Source organism: Mirounga angustirostris, unplaced genomic scaffold (assembly GCF_029215605.1).
Source record: "Mirounga angustirostris isolate CCGP_5_RB_7025 unplaced genomic scaffold, mMirAng1.0.hap1 SCAF_1, whole genome shotgun sequence".
NCBI lineage: Eukaryota > Metazoa > Chordata > Mammalia > Carnivora > Phocidae > Mirounga > Mirounga angustirostris.
Genome location: NW_026991709.1, coordinates 18,502,015 through 18,511,375, shown reverse-complemented (window position 1 = coordinate 18,511,375; position 9,361 = coordinate 18,502,015). Strand labels below are relative to the sequence as shown.

Genomic DNA, 9,361 nt, shown 5'->3' with positions numbered 1-9,361 from the left:
ACATGTTGTTACTGGCAGTCTCATTTCAGCTTCACCACGGCCTTCGAGATATGCATTATTACGACCACTGCACACGTGTGAAAGCAGAGGCTAAGAGAAGTGCAGAGCGACACCTTAGGCATGACATGCACAGAAGCAAGGGCAGTGGTTTGCTGTGAGGAAAGAGTCAGTGGCAGCCAGGACCATTATTACTCTCATTGTGTCCATTTGGAGTCCCCGCTCTGTGCCCACATCTAGAAGATATTCGAGCCTGACATACCAACTTCCCAGGAGCTCACTTCTTCTGGAAGTGAGGTTCTGCAGGGGACTCCCTGTGTTTCTTCTCCCTCTCTCCAAAGCCAACCAAGGTCTCCTCAGAAGTCTACAGCTCAACCCAAAGAAGAGACTTCCAAGGCAAAGCAAAATGAATCGTCTTAAAGGTATTTCTGATATTAAGAATTCTGCCCATTTGAGCTGGAATTATGTTTTATCTCTTGATGGATATTTTTTTTCAATATGAACCATATATTTTTTTTTAAATGGATCAGTTATTTAATTATGTTCTTTGTAAGAAATTTAGAACACCAATTTGTGAGGGTAAACTCCGTTTGTGAGAGAAAACACAGAGCGGTGGTAGCCCTGAAGCTGAGGAACTGCTTTGATCTTTGGCAGAATTTGCGAGTCCACAGCTTTCTGATCAACCTTGCGCTGCTCTGTAATCTCGTTATTTCTCTTTCTCGGCGTCGAAGATCTCACCCTCCTGGTGTCTAGGCTTGCACAGTTTCTTCTTCTTGAAGTAAGCATCAGTGAGATGTTTGGGGATTTTCACACTGCTGATATCAATTTTGGTAGAAGTAGCAATGACGAATGTCTGGTGTGTTCTACGCAGAGGAGCTCGATTGAGGGACAGAGGTCGGGTCACAAGTAGCAAGCCACTGCTCAGTTGCTTCAGGAAAACTACCCTCTTGCCTCTGCGGCGCCCAGTGAGGATGATCAAAATGGTCCCTGGAGTGATACTAGCTCGCAGCTTTCGCACGTGCTGACTGAAAGGGTTTTTGCCGTGGCTCAACAGCTTTCGAGGCACATCTTCAGTAGCGTAATACCTAGGCATTTTGCAAAGTTTAACCACTCAGGTACCACCATTCTTGTCACCACCAACTGGTTTTGTGACCGTAGCAAGAACTTTCTCCTTCTTTTTCTTTTCAACCCTGGATTTAGCTGCCTCTTGTACATGGCCTTTCTGGAATACATAGCCAATCGGGAGTATCTGCCAATTCCTCTGACAAGGACAGGGTTTCGGCTGCAGTGGGGCTTCCCCTTCTTTGGTGTTTTAGCCTTGGGGTCACCCTTCTTAGCCTTGCCACCGGCATCAGCCTCCTTAGCTTCAGGTTTCTTCTCCTTAGTATCCGGCTTCTCAGCTTTTTCGCCCGCCATCTTGCAAGATGGGAAAGCAATATGAACCATATTTTTGCTCTCCCACCTTATTTTACGCTCTCCGCCTGAAATTGTGCCACATGGTAAGTCCTATAATAAAGCAAAATTTTTGTTTTTGTTTTCCCATATATTAGGGGCAATAGGTGAAAATGTAGAATTATTTTAGAGGTTACAAGACCTCTTACTTCACTCCCTGAAATCTTTCCTTCTATTTTATTATAGTGCCCAAAGTTTCTATCTCTAAGAGTCATTCCTTGGAATTTATAAGGTCTTGTACATAAAAAGCCCCTGTTAAAAAACATGCAACCTAAAAAAAGTAACCCATTAGTATTTATTAAGGCTTAAGTGTTAATTATAATCATGACGTTTGAAAGTTATGGCTAAATGATTTATTACTAAGAAGCCAAAAGCTTCTAGATATGTCTGGATCCAAGGACAGAGGCAAAGTTTGAAAGATTCTAATGATGTAAAAACAAAAAAACAAAACAAATTATGGGATCTTTCCCGCCTACCCTTTATCTCATCCAAAACCACATTATTTCATGATATATTTAAGTGTTAATTATGCTGGATACTGTGAGGTCATCAAAGATGGCCTAAAATATAGTAACTCAGCTTCCTTTTTAGAGCTTTATGGGGGAATTGGTTTTCTTCTTTGCTCTCTCTTGAGAATTTTGCTTGGCTGTTGTGTCTGTCCTAATGCTACAGTAGTTGGCTTCAGTTTGGAACTGTGGTTTTGTATATTGCCATGGAACCTCATGTTTAACCAAGCAGTTTTTTGTATACATCCTTATCTTTGATTTTGATTATATTTTGTATTCTAAGAAATTATCCTGAATTTCCCTTTAAGAAATTAAAATATATTTACAGTCCAGGTTTTGTCATATTGAATTCCAAGTCCTGTTAGTTGGCCGAGTCTTTCCGTGACCTTGTTGAATTGTTAACAAAGGTAGTGCATTGCTGTTGAATTAAGTAGGTATTTATTGTCTCCAGCAGGAAAGTGGAGGAAGGAATGTCTTTGCATTTACACATCACCTGACACCGTTATTCTAACTTTATTTATGTTATGTGTGAGACCCATGATGAAATCTGCCTCTCTTCACTCTAGTTTGGCTCCCAAATAAAATATTAGTCTTTTAGTTCATTTTAATGTGTCATATGAAAGTCTTGTCACTGTTCTGATGCTAGGATCCTGACCAAATGGGGAATGGATGAAATACGTGTTGGTGGAGGAAATAGAAATCCAGAACATGGTAAGGAGGACCAGACTGCTTCGGTGGGATGATCCTAAGTAGCTAAGAAGCTTTAGTTTCCAACATGTGGTTTGGATGTTGAAGTTAGAAGTGGTGAAGGCATAGGAAATAAGATATAAAGACCAAATTCTTCTGGTTCACAGCTTTATTTTTAGAACAGCCTAGAGTAGGAAGGAAAGCAAATAAAAGGAAGCAACTTCTTATCTGAACAGAACTTCAACAGTCCAGCTTGTAAAGGCCAGTCTCCTACTAGGTGTGTCCTTGGGATTTATCACATAGTGACTTGGTTCAGCTTAAGAAATACCCCAGCAATTTCAGAAGTGGGGGAAAATCTCAGTTGGAAAGCCTTATGGCAGCCCTACTGTAAGTCTAAGCAAGACTTTGAGGAACTCATTCCAATCTAGAGGGAAGGATCCTCCAATCTAGTAATCTTCAGTCCATAGGCATTAGACCACCTGTATCAGAAACTGATATATGCTGAAATACAGATCCCTGGGCCCTACCTGAGGCCTATTAGAGCAGAAGTTCTATGGGGTAAGGTCTAAGAATCTGCATTTTTTTTTTTTTTAAGATTTTATTTATTTATTTGACAGAGAGAGACACAGCGAGAGAGGGAACACAACAAGTAGGGGGTGCGGAGAGGGAGAAGCAGGCCTCCTGCGGAACAGGGAGCCCGATGCGGGACTTGATCCCAGGACGCTGGGATCGTGACCTAAGCCGAAGGCAGACGCTTAACGACTGAGCCACCCAGGCGCCCCAAGAATCTGCATATTCCCAAGCATAGGTTCTTAGTTCTTATTCACAGCTAAGATAGATGCTTATCCTTGGAGACCTGTCAAACCCATCACTTGGAAATGAAGGTAGAACTTTGAACTTGCAGCTCAGATGGGCTGGGTTATTTTCAGTAGAGCTTCCTATTATAGATAAAATAACAGTCACATCAGTGGCAAAGGGCTTCATAAAATATTCCAACCTCCACAGGTGGCATAATTTCCTATTGTTCTTAAATCCTGATATGTTCTGGAGAAGTTGCATTTTTTTCATCAAGTTGTCTCAGATGAATAAATGTGTTGAGGTTCTGAGTGTGCTTGTAATACTTACATTGGAATGTAATCTAATAGAATAAAATGTCATGCAACTCTTTAGATAATATCTGTTTGGATAATATAGAAGGACAAATAGATTGTGTCTGTGTATTTATATACTATATATTTAAATTTCATATATTATTTCTGTGTTGCATTATTTAATAAACATGGGCTATGCACTGTACTAGTGCTTTTATTATAATCTAATGTAATATTAAGTCATACTTATTTAATTTTGATAGCAAAGTAGAATTGAAGTAGCAATGATGTACATAGTGATCTGATATCGAAGACATTTTTGCCCATCTGCTTTGCAGTGGTAATTGGTGCATAAACTTTGGATTCAGACAGACATTGGCCCCAGCTTTTCCCCTTGCTGGTTGTATGACCTTGAACATTATTTAACTTTTCTGAATCTCTGCCTTCTATAAAAAGAGGACAATAGTATATTACTTCTATAATATAGAACACCTTAGTCCAATGTCTGGAACATACCAGATGCTCAAGAAATATGATGCCCTTTATTGCACTAGAGGAAAGAGCCAGGTGGCATTTTGTAGCTTCTGTATGCTCAGCTATAGTCCCTTATTGAGCTGGGAATATTTCACACTTCATCTTTTCTTTCTTATCCTTATAATTGTTCTCTATTCATAATGCAGCCATCTCCTTCCACAGGAACAATGAAGCATGGTACCAACCACGCTCTGTTATTAATTTTGCACAAAGCCTGCTGACAGTGACCCTTCCAAGAAGTAGCACTCACTCCTTTGCCTTAAAAAAATGTCTCACAAAGGTTCTCCAGCAGGCGTGAGCATTATTCTTAGTCCTTCCACTGCTTCAGTGAGGCATCGTCATCAGTAACATGTACATTTGCAGTTTGGCTCGGGTCTGTTTCTCTGCTTTGTTCAAAAGGTACCACTGACCTTTCTAATTAGCTGGGTTGCAGATGACTGAGCTTGCACATATGAGGGCCAATCAGAAAATAAATCTTCCGTATTTCTGTCCAGACAGTCACAAGGAGTCAGGAAAAATGCCACTGCAAGTCCATAAATCTTCTATCTTCCCTTCTGAAGGGATGTGAGAGAACAGCTCTCCTGTCTTTATATATGACAGCGTTCCTGAATGTGTGGGGAGGGTTTTTGATGTCAGATTTTTCTGCCGAGATTGCAGGTGGCAAGAGTTAGCATCCTGCAGTTAGGAGCGAAATTAGATTTGGACTGGTAAAGGAAGCACTGATATGTTCTGGCGTGTGTAAATCACCTAAGCTCTTTAAATGAGCTGTGGATAGGTTGCATGTCTCAAACTGGACACCTACAATGAACAGGAGGATCAAAGCCAGCCGGGGAACGAGCTCTGGACTACCATCTAAGCCGTAAGAGGAGAGAGAGAGAAATTAAGATCATGGAGTCCATCATCTTATCCCACCTAAAATGGCCATTTCATCATTTCCAAAAAGCACAGAGAAAGCAGGTGAGCTTCTCCAAGTGGTGAAACCTGCTGTTAGTAGAGAAAGCACATGTTTTGGGAAGCTGCGCTAGCTGGGCGATGAGGGCACACACACAGTCCCCGGGACTGTAGAGATCTCTAGATGAGTGAGAGAGAGGTTGGCAGAGATTGGGAGAGGCTGTTCTCATCTGAGAATCAGCATTCCAGGACTCCCTAGAAGGCCGAAATACAGCAACCCAGAGCAAAGGTCCCAAAGCCTGGGAAAAGACTGGCAACCCGGATCCTAAAATTCTGCCAGATCTAATGCACCAGCAGGCCTATGTGAAATGGCTGCTGGTTTCACTGGGGAGCTGAAGCAGTCATCTGTGAATTGCTTCTGAGGTCCAACTTGAGTAATTGAGAGTGAACATCAAGAGAGCTTGACAGCAACTTGACATTTCATGACATCCAAGTGTGGACCCAGTGGGCTTATATTGTGTATGTCTTGGACTTTCAAGATTTTCTTTTTGTTTTTATTTTTAAATACAAATTGCAGGGAAGATTGGCCCTTCCTCACAGATTGTTTCTATGCCCACTGATGTTTTCTTTTCTCCCTTATATCCATCCTCACTATTCACATCCTTACACAGAAACACTCACAGCTCACAACTTTTAGGTCTCAGGTTCTTCCCCCCTCAGGGCACATCTCCAACTCTGTACCCAATTCCAAGTTGTATGTATATGTGGGTTTTCCCAAACCACCAAGCAAATCTCCCACACCAGCTGGGTGTCCTGTAGTTTCATTCAACTCTGACACTGTCTACCTTGAGATCGTGTCAGATTCCACAGGTGGAGGGCTCAGTCCTACAAGACTCTTCCTCCTTCCCCACTTCAGATGCCAACTGAAAGTCCAGTTTATCACCTGTGGTCCTAACCGAATAGCTACAGCTTGGAAGCTCCAGTGACTCCCTCCTTGGGTTTGATTCTGCTGCAGTGGCTCACAGAACTCAGAGAAACATTTTACTTACTAGATTACTAGTTTATTATAAAAGTATATAACTCAGAAACAGCCAGGTGGAGGAGATGCATAGAGCAAGGTATGGGGTAGGGGCATAGAGCATCCATGGTTTCTCCAGGTCCACCATTCTCCCTGAGCCTCCATGCGTCCACCAACCTAGAAGTTCTCCCAGCCTTGTCCTTTTGGAGTTTTATGGAGGCTCATTACATAGGCATGATTGATTACATCATGTCCTTTGGCAATAAGTCAATCTTCAGGCTCCTCCCCTCCCTAGAGGTCAGAGGGGTGGGATTGCAAATTCCAACCCTGAATTCACTGGGTTGGTTCCCAGTTGACATCCAGCCCTTGTCCTCAGGTGCTTTCCAAAAGTCACCTCATTGACATAACAGTGGGCACAGTTGGGGCACCTGGCTGGCTCAGTCAGTAGAGCCTGCGACTCTTGATTTCAGGGTTGTAAGTTCGAACCCCATGTTGGGTGTAGAGATTACTTAATAAAAGTATTTTTTTAAAAAGACCCCTTTAGGGCGCCTGGGTGGCTCAGTTGGTTAAGCGTCTGCCTTCAGCTCAGGTCATGATCCCAGGGTCCTGGGATCCAGTCCCATATCTGGCTCCCTGCTGAGCAGGGAGCCTCCTTCTCCCTCTGCCTGCCACTCCCCCTGCTTGTGTGTGCGCTCTCTCTCTCTCTGACAAATAAATAAAATCTTAAAAAAAAAAAAGACCCCTTTAGGAAATTCTGAGAGTTTTAGGAGATCTGTGCCAGAAATGGGACTGTCTAAATATATATTTCTTCCTAAAAATCACAACATCACCTATAGGACTGTTGAGTGCTGACTTGACAGCAAAACATTTCTTTTGAAATTTTCAAGAATATGACCCTTAATAAAGAAACAACGAGAAAAAAATTTTTTAAAAAGTTCATATGACTAAAAAAATATGACAGAAGTAGTAGCAGAGCCGGCTGAAAAACTGGGTTCTCCTGAGGAGGTTAGTGAGATGATCTCTGACAGAGAAAATGATTTTGCAAGCAGTTCCTTGACGGCTGTTTAGTCATTCAGATGGCTATGTTGAGTTACTTCAAGATCTGTGAAGTAGATGCAGGCAGTAACTTCAACAGCTTATCATTGTAAGCTATATGGTTAAAAAAAAAAAAGATTGGACTAATAACAATTGTTATGTAACATTTTAGCCACTTTCTGGAAAATGACCCAAATGTACATTTTTCAGTCAGAACTGTAAGCCACGTGGCACCACTATAGGTATATGAAGTGGACCGATTTTTGTACGATTACTAATTTCTTTGTGGCATTTAACCTGGCCAGCCTGGGGTTGCACAGCCCTCATTGACCAAGTTCCCACCCTTTGCTTGGGTCTTTAAATGACTCAGGAAGCGGTATTGAGAGGAATGAGGAGTTTGTCCCAGCTGGACATGGGTTGCCATGTTTACCAAGCTATCAATGTCTTGACACATTCAAGAAAATTTTTCTCCATACAGGAATGATTTCCCATTGTGCCTCAAACTTTTCCCCATCCCGCTAGTGAAGATGAATGCTCCCTTCCTCTGAGGTAGTAGAGGACGGTTCTGTCCCTGCCAAAAGACAGCTTTTCACACTCTCTCCTTTCTCGAGAGAATGTAAAACTAATTGGTGTGCAGCATGAGAGCGCTGACGTTTGGCGGAATTGGCAGGTGTGAATATACTTTTCTTCACACCTCACAGTCATCTAGGGGGAAGTGACAGAGATGTCCTGATCTGAGCTCTTTCCCTTTGCACAGTACTGGCCACTGCAGAACACTCTATACCAACAGAGAAGATGTGCGCTACTGTGGGAAGAACCGACATGTGATTTGATTCTGGCAACGGATCCTCACGACATCATGCTGGGCAGTAACTCATTAGCTGTGATCTTGTACAAATTTGGGCATTCTGAGATAAAGTGGTTTGATCACTATCATGTCACATGAAGAGGGACTTTTTAAAGGACCTGTAGATCAATATGAAAATGAGATGAAATGTTTTGGTTTATTTTTTTTAAGATTTTATTTATTTGAGAGAGAGAGAGAGAGAGAATGAGCTGTGGGGAAGGGCAGAGGGATAGAGAGGGAGAAACAGAGGGAGATAAAGAGGGATAGAGAAGGGATAGAAGACTCCTTACTGAGCAAGAAGCCCTATGTGGGGCTCGATCCCACGACCCAGAGATCATGACCTGAGCCAAAGGCAGATGCTTAACCCACTGAGCCACCCAGGTACCCCAAAGTATTTCAATTTAATGAAAAAATTCCATTCCGAGGAGAATATATTCAACCATTTAAAGTGTGTATATGTGCGTGCATGCACGCATATGTGTGCATGTGTGTTGTAGGGAAAGAGAAAATCCACTTAGGAAAACGTGTATAGAATCTATTAAAAACTGTATAGCTGGGGCATAATCCTTAATTTTGTAAATTAAAAAAAAAAGGCAAGTAAGCATCCATGTGAGTGAGAAATGAGAGCCAGAAAATATCAGTGTGAGTTATGACATCAATAGACAATGAATTGCCAATGACACAGAGGTGCTTTATGAGCCTTGGCAGGCGGTTAGGTAAAAGTTTCTCCTGGCATAGCAATTTGAAGTGGTTATTAACCATGTATACTGAAATTTGATGGGCTAAAAAAAAAAGTTCTTAAAAAATAACTTTCGCATCGAATTGTTCCCTCCACGATGCTTTAAGAACAAAAACAAAAACAAAAAAATCCCCAGAAAACAAACTCATGATGAGCTGAAGTAAGAGATTTTTATACCGAACAAAGGTGAACTAAACTGCCAGCATGAAACCTTCTATTTTTAGTGGATCCTGACATTCTTTACTGCTGGCATTCCCAGTTTCCAGTTAATACATTCTCCAGTTGGCTGGTTATTGTTCTGTAAATCACATTTCACTATGTCAGCAAACAATGGCATGAACTTAAAGAGTAAAACAAAATAAACTTGGAAAAAAACTAACATAAAAACACTGAAGTCCAGAAGGAGTCTAATCCCTTAGAAAATGAGGGGCAATAAAAGAGGAGTTAAAATTAAAAGATGACACGGCAGGTTGATTCTTGGTTTTCTAAGTGCAGGGTCTTGTTTGTATTTGTATCTACTGGATTGTGAAAACAAATGACCAATCAGTGAATTAACTGGAAACA

The 9,361-nt window shown here is 41.6% G+C and overlaps 1 pseudogene; it reads right to left on the bottom strand.

Annotated features, from left to right (window-relative positions):
* Nucleotides 1-507: 507 nt before the first annotated feature.
* On the bottom strand, nt 508-1,424 carry LOC123863257 (large ribosomal subunit protein eL6-like; annotated as a pseudogene).
* Between the last annotated feature and the right edge of the window lie 7,937 nt (nt 1,425-9,361).